We start from the raw sequence: 17,564 nt of genomic DNA on the forward strand, positions 1-17,564 counted from the left end.
CCTGTGAGATATACTTTTTTTCCAAACAGAAAAGTAACTGGTCATGCCACTGCCTACCTGGCTCATCTAAAACAGGAAATAGAAGAAATAGACTCACTCACACAAGTTTGGGGGTGTTTAAGGATTGCAGGAGTGGAGGAAGCTATGGCGACTCCCCAATTTGGGATCCAGAAGAAGAACGTTTGTACCAAGACAAGAAGAAAGATGGGAAGATTGTGTTGAGGACCAGCAAGACAAACCCTACCACGTCTGGAAATCTAGCAACCACAAATATGGGGTCCCAGATGGGCTTAGCTCCTCTGAGGATGAGTTTTGAAGCCCATTCCAGATGCTCCAAGAAATTCTACCTCCCCAGTTGGCTAAGTGGTTGATTTAAGCATTCTTGGCTTTTTTTTTCTCCATGAACCTTATACGTCTAGCTCTAATCTATAATGGGTAAAAGTCCTCAACTTTTGGTTACTAGGACTCTTAACATTTTTTAGGAATGGCTTATAGTGGAAAGAAGAATTAAATGTAGCATAATATTCTCCAATAACCCTATAATTTTAGCATTAATAAATCATAACTCTCAAACCTTATCTGAAGCACCTGCATTTTCAAATTATAAACCTTGTAAAAATTAACAATAAATCATTAGAAAGCATTAATTTCTTCTTGGTTTTCTTCTACTTTTTAAAAATTGATCACTTTCATATTAAAAACTGAGATGAAGCATCACAGTCAGCCTCTAAAACAGGGTTTATTTTTCACTCAGAAAACACATTTTTCATCAATTCACTCAACAATGGCCATGTTAATCCTCCTATTTACCTACTGGAGCCCAAAAACGCAAAACCAAATCCTGCTTCATGCTACTATGAAAGAGACCTCTAGAAAAACCTACTCAGTTTAAAAGTTAAAGGAGAGACAAAACGGATTGTATAAATGAAAGCCAGCAAAGCAAATGCCATAATATTAAGGTCAGACCAATAACAATTCAGTATAGAAAGCAATGCTTTTATCTAACAGGTATATATGAATTCTACACACTTGTTTTTTAAGCACCCATGAAAGATTTATAAAAGTTATCAATTAAAATTGCAAAAATTTCAGGTCACATCTTTGATGATTTCTATAAAACTAGAAGTTTTTCACAAATAAACACATCAAAAATATTTGGAATTTTAGAAGCATTCATTTAAATAACTCAGATTAAGAAGAAAATCAAAACTGCAATTAAAATAACACTTTAAATAATAATAAAGTCACCAAATATTAAAATTCATTGTTGAAGCCACTTTATTTACTTAACAAAAATAAAAACACATAAACTAAGTATTCAATTTGATAACTTAGGAAATTAAGATACAAAACAGACTTAAGAAAAGCAGGAAATAGGAGAATATAAAGATATAAGTAGAAATTCATGACTACAAAACAGAATAGCTAGGTAATTGATATATGAAGAATCCAAGATATTTGGGAAATCATTAAAACGACTAGGAAAGAAAAAAAGGCAATATACATATGCTGGAACCAAAAACACTTGGCTGCAAATACAGAAGACGATAGTTGTAACAATTTTATTCTAAGACATAAAAAGAAAGAAAGAGAAAAAGAAAGGAGGTGAAGAGGAAAAGTAAAGAAAGTCTAAAAAAATGGATGATTTTCCTAAGAAAACTGATTTTGAAAAAGGTATAACCATAGAGAAAATTGAGAAGGCTGCCAAACAGCTGCCTTCTCAAAAGATTTAGGCCACATTGTCTCACAGGTGAATGTCTTCAACCCTCCATGGAACAAATGATTCCTGCACTATTTAAATCATATCAGAGAATACAAATATAAAGAAGGCTTTATAATTTTTTCAAAGATAGGATCACCCCAACATCAAATTCCCAATCCCCCCAAAATAAAAACTACAAACCAACCCAATTTAGAAATATAGATCGAATCCCCAGAATGAAACACTAGCCAAGAACAGTTATTCTTTTCAGGTGGATGCCATGAGACAGTAATACACACCGTCTTGGATGCTTCGCCTCGGGAAGGCCACAGTCCACTAAGGGGAATCCGTTCATTCAGCTCATCCTAGAACTCGGCAGAGGAGAAAACTGTGTCATCTATCGAGATGGAGACTTTGTTTAATCCATGTTATTTTTTAAATTTGAAACAGTGAAAGAAAAATGGATGTAAAATGAACAGCTGACAGCACGCTACATAGCATGCCATTAAACTTAGGGAAGCCCTTTCATTCCGCAAGTATTTACAAAACACCTGCTATGTCATGGGCGGTGGCAATGCACAAGCTACAGAGGAGGGGAGGAAACAGCTCCACAGCTTAGAGCCTAGTGAGGATTACCATTAAATTACAAAGGAGATCTATGAAGGGAAAGAGCAGGTGCCATAAAATAGAAAAACTAGGACATTGAAATTCAATGGGAAAGAAGGTAAGAGAAAGCCTGTTTGGGGAAGTACCTAAGAGCAGGAGTTTGCACCAGTCAGGGAGAACAGAAAAGAAAGACATTAAGTACATGAATTAGACAGAAAGAAGCAAAATGATCAGTATTCAAGATAGCATAACATAATTTATATATAAGATACTATAACATAATCTGTATACTATAACATATATACCAGTAAATACATGTATATAATGGCTATGTAATATATATGATACCATAACATAAATACACAAAACATAGCATGTATAAATATATAATATATAATGGAATATAATATACATAGATTTGTACATAGAGTGTTCCCCCGTCATTCGTTGGAGATATGTTCCGAGATCCCAAGTGGATGACAAGCTATGAATACTAAGTACCAAACCCTACATATATATATACACTATGTTTTTCCTTATATACACATCCCGATGATAAAGTTTCATTTATAAATTAGGCACAGTATGAGATTAACAACAATAACTAAAATAAAACAGAATAATTATAACAATATACTGTAACAAAAGTTATGTGAATGTGGTTTGTCTCTCTCAAATGTGGTGTTGTAGCTGTTTCTTACTCGCAGTGAGTGGCTGGGCGTGGCTAGCTGCAGGATATCCCTGCTGAAGGCTTCAGGTAGGCTCAGTGCTTCCTGGTGCAACTGGAACACATTTTCTGTGATGTCTTCCACCCACAAATCTAATGACTTTTCCTTCTTAACCATGCACCATAGCTGCAACTTTTTAAGGAAGATTTTATTTATTTATTTTTAGAGACAGGGGAAGGGGGAGAATAAGGGAGAGAAACAAAAACATTGACTGGTTGCACACACCCCCAACAGGGGTGCTGGCCGGCAACCCAGGCATGTGACCTGACCAGGAATCCAGCCGGTGACCCTTCGGTTTTCGGCAGTACACCAAACCCACTGAGCCACACAAGTCAGAGCTGTTGTGGCTGTAACTTCTGCAGTTGGAGGTGTGACAGCAAAACTAAAACATTTATTTTTCCTTCTTCACGATTTCATGGATAGAAGATTTGTTCTTACCATAGATCTTAGCAATTTCAGCATACGATTTTTTTCTTTCCTTGTTATAAATCACAATACCATACCTCTTCAAAGGCCCCATCTCCAAATATGGTCACATTTTGCATTACTGGGGGCTAGGACTTCAACCTATGAATTAAGTCCATAACAACTCCAAATGACCCTGCTGTTTCCACTGACTACACTAGTTATGCCAACTCCATTAGATCACAAACTCTTCTCTTATTCTCCACCCACAACCCTACATTTAGGCAATTATAGGCTTTCCTTGAACAGATATGTTACCTTAATGAATGAATTCTAACTCCTCTCCAAATCTGTGATCACATCCTCTTCCAGATGCTCCACGGAGTCTGTCTTCACCCCCAGTACAGCTGGTCAGCGGCTCATTAAGGGACCATCTAGAAAAATCCACATCCTGGAGCTGTGGGTCTCAGAACTTCATGGCTGGGGCTTGTTCGCCACCTTGTGGTGACTGACTGCAATGTCTCTAGTAGATCTATTTAGGAGACAGGACAGGGTGGGGGAAAAGGACTCCAGTGCACTGGCCCTCAGCCAACCGTGAGAGGTTACGTCATTTTCCTTCTTGGAGTTTCAAGTGGATGAAAGATTCTACCCTTCTCCTGTTCATCTGTAACTGAGGTTGTAGGGCAGAAAGTGCTGCACAGTGTTGAAACCCAGATCCTTGCAGGGGTGGCCCAACACAAAATTGTAAATTTACTTAAAACCCTTTTTTGGCTCATCAGTTTTTGTTAGTGTTTGTGTATTTAATGTGTGGCCCAGAAACACCAAAAGGTTGTGTTGACAGAAGAGACCTGGTTCTTCTTGCTGATGCGTGTAAAGAATTACAGATCGGCAAATCTAGTAGCATGTAATCAGTTTATTAGTGGCTCGTTCCCACAGAAGAGAACAGGACTGGGTATAGTGGGGGACGTGAAAGGCAAAGTTTCAGGGCAAAGCAGGGCAGCAAATGTAAGAGCAGCTGAAGACCAGGGTGGCAAGCCCCTGGGCAGCCTAAGGCCAGGTGGCCAGAGGCCCATAGCCTGGGAGCTGAGAGCCCCAAGAGGGGGAGAGCGAGTCCTTTGTTCTGAGAACTTACATAGTTGGTAGGATAGGAGAAAAAAGTTACACATTGATTAATGGGTAAATGTGGTGCCAGCTTTCCTGGGGGAATGTGACTACCCAAACTTAGGTATGTGTGGGGGTCTGTTAGCCGGAATCCTTATCTTGCTCCAGACCCCATTTGTTCGTCTTATTGTAAAACAAATATGTGACAGGAGGCAGTTAATTAAAGTTGGGGGGCTTTCCAAAGTTATTTATGGGCTCTTTCTGTAAGCATCAGGGACTCCCTTGTAAAACAGATAGTGACCAGAGGTAGACAATTAATCAAAGTTGTTTTATGGGCTTCTTTGGGCACCGTGGACCCACTTCCACATTCAGGGCCTTGGGATGAAAGCACAGTTTCAAGGCTTTCTTTCCCAGGTAGTGGAAATGAAACAGGGTGCAGCCAGGAGGAGGGCCCCAAACAGGGATTTGTAATGGGGTCCAGAACTCAAGGTGTCCAGGAAATATTAGAAAATATATATATGATGTCCTCACCCCCACAAGCCTGAGCTGGGGGAAGGGACACATAGAGCAGGGCCATTCAGAGCTATTTCATATGGCAACAGCTTTGCAGCTTGCCCCTGGCTTGGTCATTGAACATATCTATAACCTTTAATTGGTTTCATAGATATGTTAAATAGCTGTGGCCATGCTTTGAGCCAGGGAGATGGGAGTGACTTCCACCCCAGACTAACTGGAAAGCAACTCCCCCTGGTTACAACACCTGCGTGAGAGCTTGGCAATGACTGGCTCCATGCCATGGGGCCACACCTGCCCAGACTTACTATGGCAGCCCAGTAAAGCTGGAAGAATAGGGAACGCTGGTAGGTGTAACTGATTGTAGGAGGAGTCGGAAATGGGGCTGCAGAGGAAAACTGGCGCTGGGATTTAAACCCAGGCACGGCAGCCATAGAGAAAGAGGACCACACGGTTCTGAAGGAGAAGAGAGAGGACCATGTGGTTTTGGGGGAGAAGGGAGAGGATCACACAGTTTTGGAGGAGGAGAGGACCACGCGGTTTTGGAGGAGAGGACAGAGGACCACGCGGTCTTAGTGGAGTAGGGAGAGAGCCGCTTTCGCAGAGCGGGGACCGCCTGGCAGCGACACTGCTGATGGTGCTGGGAGCCTGAATCACGGACTTCTACTTCTTTTCCTGAGATACAGTACCCTGGACTGGGCAGAGGGAGAAGGAAGGACTGTGTGCATCTGTGGGTATTCTAGAGGACTTTAGTATTTTAATGAAGACATTGTCATTACTCTTAAGTCTGTATAACTTTTAAATAAATAATTTCTTTCCTTTTCACTAGTTTCTGGCATTGAGAGACGTCTTTCCTCTGACGGCGGGCATTGCAAACCTAGTAGGTGTGGCGGGGGAACCCCCAGAGAAAGGGGGGATCCTTTCCATAATAGTATATTGTGAACCCCCCTGTCTGTTCTGTAACAGAAATGCTACATAGAATTTCAAGGACTTCCCTTCTTCCTTGCTAACATAGTGTTTCTTGTGATATTGGAACACCTAGCAATATTATCAGACCAGGCTCAGGAATGCTGAGTTAGTGTGAGAGACCTATCTCCTTCCTCCTTCCTGCTTCGGTTTACTATTTAATCTACCTAATTGGTTAGAGGCGTTTCCTGGCAACCAGGGTACTAGATGCTGGCCAGTAACAGTACTGCAGTCTCAGAGTTCTTCCTATGCTGTCTCCTGCCTTAGTTGGACACCCCTGCTTATGGCTAGGTGGTGCTCCTACTGCATTTCCTTTGTTCTAAAGCCACTGAGTTGTAAGAGACACCATTGATTAGAAAACGACATTTTTGTTGGTGGGCAGAGAGTACACTATATTAAATGTTCACTTCAATTTTAAGACAAAAATTTCAGAAATGCTATACCATGTGAATAAATAGGTCTTAGAATATGGCTTTCATCTGCAAAATCTCCTGGATGGGAAGGGTGGGGTCCACTACACAGTTGACCTGTTCATTCCAGCACCTACGATTCTGTACATGATCATAGCCAACTCCAGAGAGCAAGTACAGTGGGACCTCGGTACTCATCGTTAATTTGTTCTGGAAGCCATGATGAGTGCCAACACCGATGAGTACCCAACTATTCACGAGCTACCCTGAGACTGTCAACCTCTGTTTCATCCAGAGAGAGGGGCACAGAGTGGCGAGCAAGCATCAAGTGCGGAAACTTTTTTCTCATCAAAATGCCATGAATACAGAGTTCAACGAGTTCTGAAGCTGACGAGTACCGAGATATAGCTGTATTTCAAAAACCACTGCCCAGAGGAGCTGGCCTTCCAGCCACCCTGCTGAAAGCTCCTGTAAGGAAGGAAAGACCAAGATAAAACTACAAATGGCTATTCATTTGCTAATGACCACAGCCAAAGACTAAGGGCTGGCTACCAACTCCTCCCCCAACCCCCAGCAACCTGCTGAGCAGTAACCCTGGAGCTAGAAATGAGTGCCCCTCTCTAACCCACCATCTGCTATGGGCACAGGCTCAGGGATGTGCACAAAAAGGGAGGGGATTTTATCATAATAACAAAATATCTCTTTGAAGTGGAGTTGTAGAGAAAAATGCCATGACATGAGTTCACAGTTAAAGGCTGACGTAGACCCCGGCCCGCAGTTTCCTGTGTTGTGGCAGCAATATACAAATACACATGGACTACAGAAATCCTGTGGAGAAAAAGGGGCTGCGTGGCCGCTCTCCAAGCTAGAGAGAGGGCCCCTGACCCCCGCCTGGACAGGCTTTTAGTGTTTTTCTGCGCACATTACATTGAGGGCAATTCTCATTTACCATGCACAGGTTCACCACAGGTGATTACCTTTTAAGGACGACAAAGGACAGAACACTGCTAATTACTTCAAAGAGAAGGATGTTACAGCTCAAGGGGGAAGCTGCTCACCCTCCATACTTGGGTGGTTTAGCACAGATTTTAGGAAGATGAAGATTCTCAGTAAACATTTGCCGCCTCAATTCAGGGTGAGGGAGCTTTAGCAAGAGCAAGTCTCATAGCAGTCTAGGTACAATGCAGGCCTGATTTCCCACGGGAGAACCTGTCCATGGACATGGGTCCTGCCTGCCAACCTCGCTCCCCACTGGCTTTTCCCAGTGGGGGCTGAGCCACGTTTCCCACGCTTGGAACGGTTCCCCACAAAGGCAAAACCCAAAGGGTGCACAGAAGCAGTAAAAGATGACTGAGGGCCCTGATTAGTGTGGTTCGGTTGGCTGGGCGTTGTTCTGCAAAGCGGAACTGGTTAGATTCCTGGTGGGGTACATGCCTGGGTTGAGAGTTCAGTCCTGGTCAAGGCAACCGATCTAGAGCTTTCTCCTCTCTTCTTTCCCTTCTCTATAAAAATAAATAAAAAATAATTTTTTTATAAGTCTGAAGACACCATCTTTATGTGTGGTGTTGTTATTGTGTTTGTTTGTTTAAGTTTCCTTGAACACAGTTGAGAATTCAGAATTTTTCATTTTCTTTACATAACAGCAGAAAGAAGAAAATTGACAAAAGAATGCATTTCACAATTATCAGATGAATCAGAAGGTAAATGCAAAGAGAAACATCTTAGCAAGTCCACTAATGACCACGGTGAAACTGACCATATAAGTGCAATCTCATACTATGAGTCTTTGGATGACAACATCCTGTATGAATTTACTCAGACTCAGAGATCCATGTGTGGCAGAGCGGGGCCTTACAGCACTGATTTATCATCACCTCACTGATGACCAGGGTTGATTCCGCTGATCTCGCTGACTGGCTGGTTGTGTGCTGCCTGCCTCCTTCCTCACACCTCCTGTGCCTGTCCCGAAGGTGCGTGCTCAGCCCAGGAAGCTTGCGTTCACTGACTGAGGAGACCGTTATTTCATAAGGGATACACAGAGAGCTGTGCTGCCCTCCAAATATGCTTGCAAGAATTACTGAGTGAACAATGTATTTCCAAGACAAAAGAAAAATATGGTATTCTCAGACAGTTATTCAGCAGGAAGAACTGAATCACAGTATTTTGCATGAACCTGAATCACCCCATTTTGATAAAAGACATGTGACATTATTCTTCCATCTCTTATAATGTTTATGCACAAAATTGTACTTGGTACAGTTTATAGGTGGAAAAACGCTGAAGGCAGATGTGTGGAACAAGGTAATCAGAAAGAAACATGATGTGGAAATGAAAACATTCATTGGATTGATCATTTGTTATTTATAAATCTAAAAGTGGAAATGTTTTGCAATTATGAAACGAAGAATACACATACATACATGTCATGTATGTATGTATACACGCATGTATATACATACTTATATATACACAAAAAAATAAGCAAATATGTGTGTGTCAAATCCCAGAAAATGTGCAATAAAAGTTTGAGTTTCCTGTAGCTAAATTCTTGTAACTTCTAATAACATTATGTTTCTATTTCTTTATTTTTCGTTTTTTAAATTTTATTTTTCAATTACAATTTACAGTTAATATTATTTTGTATTAGCTTCAGGTGTACAATATATGAGTTAGGCAATCCTATACTTTACAAAGTATTCCTCCCAAAATTTCTAGTACCCACCTGGCACCACACATAGTTATTACAATACTATTGACTACTTTCCCTGTGCTGTACTTCACATCCTCATGACTGTTCTGTAACGACAAATTCGTACTTCTTAATCCCTTCACCTTTTTCATGCAGCCCCTCAACCCCCCTCCCGCCTGTCAACCATTAGTCTACTCTTTGTTTGTTCGTTTATTTTGTTCTTCAGATTCCACGTATAAGTGAGATCATATGGCATTTGTCTTCCTCTGACAGATTTACCTCACTTAGCATAATATTCTCTAGGTCCATCCATACTATCGTAAATGGTAAGATTTATATTCTTTACTTTTATAAATTACAAAATGATTCAAAGGTAGATGATAGACAGAGATGACAGATGATAGATGATAGATAGATAAAAAGGGTGAGTTGGACCCAAATGGTGAATGCTAATGATTATATTTCCTGGTATACTGAGGGTTTAAGGCCTCATGTGATTCCTGTAATTCCACAAGTTCTTCATTAGTTGAGAAACCTGAAATGAATTAGGTGTGTCTATAAAATACACAAGGTGTGTCTGCCCCACCCTCCACCACCAGCTCCGTACCTGCAGCAACTCCAGCCCCTGCTGCCCGCCCAACAGTTGCAGTTGAGGTCTCAGGGCTTCCTTCTGGGACTGTGGGCAATGAAGGTGGGGGAGGGAATGAGGTACCACGTTAGCACTTCCTTCTGACAGCTTCTGGGGCAAGGCTTCCTGGCATTTTTCTAGCCCCCAAATATCCATGACGACAGGTGGTGCACTTTCTCTAATTCAGAGTTTTGGCTACAGAGCTGTCTTAGGTTGGAAATCAAGTGGAGCCCAGAGCCTAACAGAGGGGCACACCCCTAATCCCGCCCCACCCTACCACCTCACCCTACCCCTACCTCACCCCACTTCCAGCCCCCACCACCCTGTCCTGCACTCTCTACCTCCCACCATCTCTACCACCCCACCACTCCATCCCACCACCCCACCACCCCCACCATACCCCCAGCTCGGTCCTGTGAGCCCTTAGCGGTTCCACTCAGGGAGCTACCCTCAGACCCGCCCACAAGCTCTGGGAGATTAAGCAAGCAGCAACTCAGACATTGCTTGGCCCTGAGTCACTTCCTGGCTAGTAGCTCTGAGCTTCTACCCTCCTCCAGGCCCCAAATCCTACCAGAGCAAATATAATTTTTTCCACTGAGACCATCAAAACCACTACGGTTTCCTGTCTGCAGCTAGATCTATTGCTAACTAGCCTGACTTAGAGAGGAGGAATAGGGCCTTTCTCCGTAGGAAATAAAATCCGGAGATACACCTACAGAGGGGTTCCTCTCTACTCCTGACACGTGGGATGGGAACAGGAGGCCCAGGCCCTCCGTATTCACGCCCCACAACCCCCCACACAGCCACCGTGTGCCTTGGTGCACAGAACTGACACAGGGTAGGAACTCTGTAAATATTTTCTGATTAAGTAATCGTCCCTTCCCGACATTATGAGCCTCTAAAACTTGCTTTCTTTTCTGTTTTAAATTCACCCTCTTAAAATTCAACCTGTCTTGCCTTCGGAGAGCATTTGCTTTCCTCTCTTCCTTTAAACGGCACCCACAAAACCACAAGGAAAGGCCACACTCTCAACAGTAACTGGGAAACCGCAGCGGTTCCAGCAGCCGGAGGTTGACTGAGAAACAGGTAATTCCTGTCGGAGGGGCTGGCTGGGTTTGTTGGCAGGAGGTGACTAAGCAACGGAAGGAACTTTTACCAGACTCGGAGTGGAGGGAGGGGAGCTCGTGGGTTGGGCTGGGAAGCGAGGAGAGCGTGGCTGAAGGAAGCGACCAGAAGCGAAGCAACCCTCGGAGGCAGCAGGCTTCAGAAACCGCAGCAAATCTACGCTGAAGCGCAAGGATGCGCCACAGCATTTAACGCCTTTGTGTCCATTCAGCGTTTTGGGTCTCCGCAGACCTAAGAAGGTGATAGGGCACTCAAGAGTTGGAAAATTTTACTTTAAGGTAAAAAGTTATAAGCCTAGCAAGTACTGTATATTAAAGCTTTTGTTTCAGAAACTAGGGATAGATAAGGCCCATCCCGGCTCCTGGGAAAACAGCTGAGCTCCTGGGGCGCTGCTAAAGATGACCGCCTGGGGACAAGTGGAGGCATCTGGGCCTTTGTGTTCCAGGGAGAGACAGACAACCACGCACCCCTGGGAACCGCTAACTGCCCAGGACAGGAAAGTTGCAGTTTCTTTCACCTAATCCTCCCTGAACTTCAAAACCCCTCACTGCACCTTGTTTATTTCCTGCTATAAAAACCTTGGCCTGATAACAAAAGGGAAGACGGTCTGTTAGGGTATGAACCTGCCATCTGCTCCGATTGCCGGCCATCTGAATAAAGCGCCCATAAATACTCAGTCACTGTCATTGCTTATTGGGTTTGGTAGTGACAGGCAGCCCGAATGCCGGTGTCTTTTCCGGTTTCAAAGGGACTTACTTTCTGTCAAAAACTATTCACTCTTAGGAAACATAGTCAATAATACCGTAATAACTATACATGGTGCAGGTAGATGCAAGACATAGGGGGATCACTTTGCAAGTTACAGTTGCCTAACCATTATGCTGTACTCCTGAAACTAATATAATATTGAATGCCAGTTGTAACTGAAAATTTTTTAATTAAAAAAACGATGAACTCTTGAGGGGCGATTTTGCAACATCTATAAAAACTGTAAATGCTCACAGTCTGGAAACCTTTGATGCTACTGCCAAGAGCTTCTCCTCAGATAACGCCTATACATGTGCAGGGTTTCTGGCACGTTTCTTAGGAAAAAAATAAAACTAGTTGTCTTTCCATAAAAGCCCACTATTAGTGCTCCCACCATGTATATCTGTAACGGATACAACATGTGATTGTAGAATACTACACAGTCATTAAAAAGAAGGTGGAATTATAGGCACTGATATGAAAAGATGCCCCAAAGATCACCACGTGAAAACAAGCGGGGAATGAGCGTGACAGAGTGACACAGTGGCCGCCGAAAACACCCGAGAACAGGGCAGAAGGCCGTGAGTCTAGGGGATGAGGAGCTCTTTCTGTTCACTTTAAATCCTTCAGTGTATATGAAAGTTTTTATAATAAGTCTCTATTACTTTTTTAATAATAATAATGTAAAGGGAAAAAATTAAGCCCTGGCCAGGTAGCTCAGTTGGTTAGGGCATCATACTGATACTCCAAGGCTGTGGGTTCGATCCCTGGTCAGGGCACATACAACAATCAACCAATGAATATATCAATAAGTGGAACATCAATGTTTCTCTCTCTCTCTCTCTTTCCACCCCCTTCCTCTCTAAAATAATTTTTTTAATATAGAGAAAAATTAAAATGCACATATATAGACATATCTACAATGTCTAAGGCAACACTTTATTATAAAGTGTTGAAGCATTTGATTTGACAGGTATGATCCTAGACAGGAAAAACTGAAAGGTTGACGTTTACGGTTATAGGAGTTTTACAGACTGAAAGCCAAAACTGCTGTGAGTTACCGATTTTAAAAAACTCAGATATGGCCTGTCTTCAGGAAGCCCGCAGCCTCTGCAGGAAGAGATGTACATGTAGACAAATAACTGCCTGACACAGTCGAGGACATTGGCGCAGGGTACTGAAGACACAATTGTCAGCTCTACTGGATGGGGCGAGGGCAGGAGAGGCCGACAGGAAAGCTCTTAGAAAGGGCTGTTCTGCTGAGTCTTGAGATGAGCAAGTATTTGCAGTAAAGCCAAGAAACCTAGTTCTCAGCCTGCCTCTGCTCCTCACCACTTCCTGCATCACCTCTGCGCTTCAGCTTCTTTATCGCAGGTGGAATCAGCTCCAAGATTCCAACCATATCAAAATCATTCATTCACCCAACAAATACTTATTGAGTGTTTCAGTGGCGCAAATAACAGAAACCTTGAAATAATATATCAAAGCCCCAGAGATGTCAAGTGTTATAATTCAAAAAGCAACCAAAGTCACCTCCACATTTGACTGGTGGAGGGGAGACAGGGGAGGGGAGACATTTTCCCCTGTGGAATCTAGAAGTTGCTCTCTTCCTGGCCAAGGCTCAGCCGTTCCACATAAGCCCAACTGTCACTAGGTTGCAGGGCAAAGGATGTGCAGAGAAATGAAAGCCAATTCCAGAAACAGGCCATCTCAGCAGGTACTTTGCAAAATGCATCAACAGAGAGGAAACCTCCTACATTTCTGCAACATTCAAATCTGCAACTACAAATTAGTTGGCAAAGATAGTGCTTGAAGTCTGAATTTTAAGGATTAGAGACGGGCTCCAAGCATACCACATGTTGGGAGGTTGTCAGGCTCAGAGGATTTCTGACCTGGAAGGGCCCATTAAAAATATCTCTTTCCTTCCCAAAGCTGATTACACTATACAATTCACTATTTCACTAACAGCAGGAGTTACTGCTCCAATAATATTTGTTTTATGGGGGTCACTGGAAGTTCCTACAGAACACACTGTTGTGAATAAGTAAACACCGTGATGAGAGTCCATTGCACAGGCCCTTCCCCTGTGCGTCAAATGGGAAAATGTGACCAATATTCACCACACGTCAGTGTGACCTTTTTTGGCTAAGGGACAGAACAGGTTACATGTATTTGGGCCTACAATTGTGGACCTAAAAACCAACTTCAGACTAAATAAGGAAAAAGAATGAAAAGTGACTCATTCGTGGCATTTTGGTAAACATACACCATGCATGTGTTTGCAAATACCAGGTCTTCAAGCTGATTTTGTGCACACAAATAGGCATATTTGGTGAAACAAATGTGACTTTCCCACTCATTAAAAAAAATCCAACTAGCTCTGTCTCACATGCAAGACTGCAATTACTCCGAGGCTCTGAGGGCCTAACGGGTGCAGACTTCTCTGCAAAAGCTGTAAGAGCACCGAATATCAGGAACTGACCAATCTGAGTCCTGTGACGGGGCAGCATGGCTAAAAGCAGGGACATGAAAGTCAGGAATGTAAGCAAACCCAAGACGACAAAGTGGAGGATCGAGGCAGCAATAATTCCTTCAGCCACACCTGCTGAAGGACTTTAGTAAGGTCCCTAAGGAGACAAACTTCCCTACCATTAAACTCACACCATATACTATTACGATATTACTTGTATATTTATAATGGAGTTAATAATTCAAAAACTATACACAAATTATTCGGAAGTGTGGATTCAGTCATTTGCTTTTTCATTGAAAATAAGTAAATAAATCTTTGGAGAATATTTAATTGAGTTGAGTTGACCCTTTTGACAGCGAGTCAAGATCCCGGTTCCCAGAATAGGTAAAACAGGTAAGAAGCCCTTCTGAGAGAATGATGCCTTAACAAGGTTCACTCCTTCCGGGATGAGCCACGCTTTAAATTAAAAAGGTGTAGATATTAGTCATTATTATTTGCCTGGGATCTCAAACATCCAAATCACAACCAGCCATCTTCCACTGCAATTTCTCAAGGGAGATAATGCAAAATCACTGATTATTATAGAGCTTGAACCCCCAAATTCCACGTAGAATTCCCTGCCTTAGTGAATAAGTTTATAATTATCAAATTCCTTTTAGGCTTCAGATCCTCCCTTAAGGCCCTCACCTTGGGCCTTGCCCTTGATATCTAACCAATCCAATGACGAAAAGAGTAAGACACAACAGAAAGCTCTGGGGGAACACAATTATTTCCATAGTGGGCCCTGTTCTAGACATCTATGGCTGCATGACAAACTACCCCAAAACTTAGTGCTTATATAACAGCTCCCCTCTGCTTCACCTGGTGTCCCCTGGGCCAGTATGAAGCTTGAGGGTCCACTCCCAAGAGATCTCACTCACGAGTTGGACATTCGGTGCTGGCCGTTGGTTCCTCTGTATGTGCGTCTGCCCACCAGGTAGGCTGGGCTTCCATACAGCATGGTGGCTGGGTTCCTTGAGTGAGTGTCCCAAAGGGAAACCGGGTAGACTCCATACCACCTTTTAACATCACGTCTCAGAATCATACAGCATCACTTCCAAAGTACTCACAAGCCCACCCGGATTCAAGGGGAGGACACACAGATCCCAGCTCTTGATGGGAGGAGTGTGAAGGTGATATTGTAAGAAAAGCATATGGGAGGGCAGGTATTATTATTGCCATTTTGGAAAATACAATCTACCCCAACTCCCCAGTACCCATTCTATCTCAAACAATTTGTCTCAGCTAATGCAGGTAATCCTACCCTCTTGGCCAGTAGTTGGTTCAGGGCTGACCTAAACCATTTTGGGCAATGAAGTTTAAGAGAAACTGGATAGGGTTTCTGGGAAAGAGAAGCAAGCCTCTCCCACAGGATATGAATAAGGAAGTATATGCCCTGGATGTATCACCTACAGTTACAATGGTAACATGGACCACATGGAAAAAAAGGCAGAAGAACCTTATCCCTGATGACATCACTAAGCTGCTGAATCAATCAGCCCAGAGCCTCTCCTGCCTCTGAGGCCTTCTGTTACAATTATAAATAATAATTTCATGATTACTTAAACTGGCTTGAGTCAACTTTTTATTGCCTTCACCCAAAAGCACCCTAACTCTTACAGTTTCTTCCTAAAGCTGAGAAACAGGGATGAGCTAACCTGCCTATTCCTAGGCCTCCTAAGAGCTGGGGGGTTGGGATATGGGAACCAGGAAGAAGTCTTACTGCACAAAAATGTCAAGCCATCAGACCCTAAGCACAGACCCTAAGAATCTTTAAATTCTTAATTTGTTACATAGAAGTCCTCATGCCTACTACTAACCCATCATGTTCTTATCCTAGACCTAGAGTATAAGTAAGGAGAAAGGACCTTGATGTTCTTTAGGAGGTGGGTGGTATCACCAACAAAAAGATATTACACCAGATTCGGTCCTCAAGGAGGTAACGGGGAAAAATGGCACATACTTCAGTAGCTGTAAGTCAAGATAGGCTGTAGCACACGCCACAAGAACAGTGCAGGGAAAGGGCTGTGGCAGATCAATGATGAGACAGATCCTTTTTAGTTGGAAGAGTTAAGTGAAAGTTTCATGGAAAAGGTTCTTTTTGAGCTGGGCCTCCACATAGATAGAATTTGGATATGAAAAGACAGAAAAGCATTCCAGATGAAAGGAGGGTATCAAAACCAAAGAATAAAACCAGCCCTGGCTGGTATAGCTCAGTGGATTGAATGTGGGCTGCGAACCAAAGTGTCGCCGGTTCAATTCCCAGTCAGGGCACATGCCTAGGTTGCAGGCCAGGTCTCCAGGGGATCATGTGAGAGGCAACCACGCATTGGTGTTTCTCTCCCTCTCTTCCTCCCTCCCTTTCCCTCTCTCTAAAAAAAAAACCTTAAAAAAAAAAAAGACTTCCTTTAAAAAAAAACATAAAAAAAATAAAACCAATAGGTGAGAAACTGTGATGCTCCTAAAGGCTGGAAGACACTCAAAATGTGACGTAGCACTCACCAAACAGAGCAGTGGCCAGGCTGCGGAGCTGTAGCAAGTCCTAGAGACCTTCACCATGCCAGGCATTAACTCTTAAGTTACCTGGTTATGGGAATTTCATGGCCCAGAAGAGGCACAGGGATAGCTGGTGCTTCAGGTGGATGGCACTCAGAATTCAGGCAAGAAGACAAGCCACTGGTAGAATTTTAATAGTTTCACAACTAGTGTGGCCTTTCCATTGAGAACTGGCGAATAGATCAACCCTGCCTACAGGCTACAAGTGAAAAGTTCCACTTGGCCAGAGTTCACAGTGAATGAAGAGATAATAAAAAAAGCAAAGGACCTTGAACTCCAAGATGAAGAATTCTGACAAAGATTAAGCAATACAGATCCACTCACAATATTTTGTTGACAAAATTCAGATTACAAGGGACTGGACATGGATCTCATATTGTGTGGCCTTTTTGGAGTAGAAATGTAATGGGCATGTGATAATTTCCTGTGGCTCATTGGGAAAGAGGAAGTTTCTCAACTCTGCCTACCAACAGCTGAAGACCTAAAAACAACTATGTGAAGGACTCTACTGGTTTCCAACCATCAACATGAAAGGTGTCTAGAAGAATATAAAAAACACTAAATGTGGGCAGACAATGGAGAAAAGCAAACAGTTACCCCCCACCTGCTTGCACAGGGACTCTGGCTCCTCTGTAGATGCCATCTTAAAAGTGAGGGAAATAATTGAGGGCCAGCAATTAACAGTGAGAGGAGGAAAGGGCTTGGAGGGATAATATGAATGGCACGCTACATCTGCAGGGTACAATTTACAAAGCACACTTTCACTTAATCCACACAACAATACTGCAAGTAGTAATTAGCATTTGTGTAACACCTCACCATTTAAAGAGCCCTTTTATATTTATTACCTCCTTAACTATTGTCCCCATTTTACAC

The sequence above is a fragment of the Desmodus rotundus genome, chromosome 12, assembly GCF_022682495.2.
Source record: "Desmodus rotundus isolate HL8 chromosome 12, HLdesRot8A.1, whole genome shotgun sequence".
NCBI classification, from domain to species: Eukaryota; Metazoa; Chordata; class Mammalia; order Chiroptera; family Phyllostomidae; genus Desmodus; species Desmodus rotundus.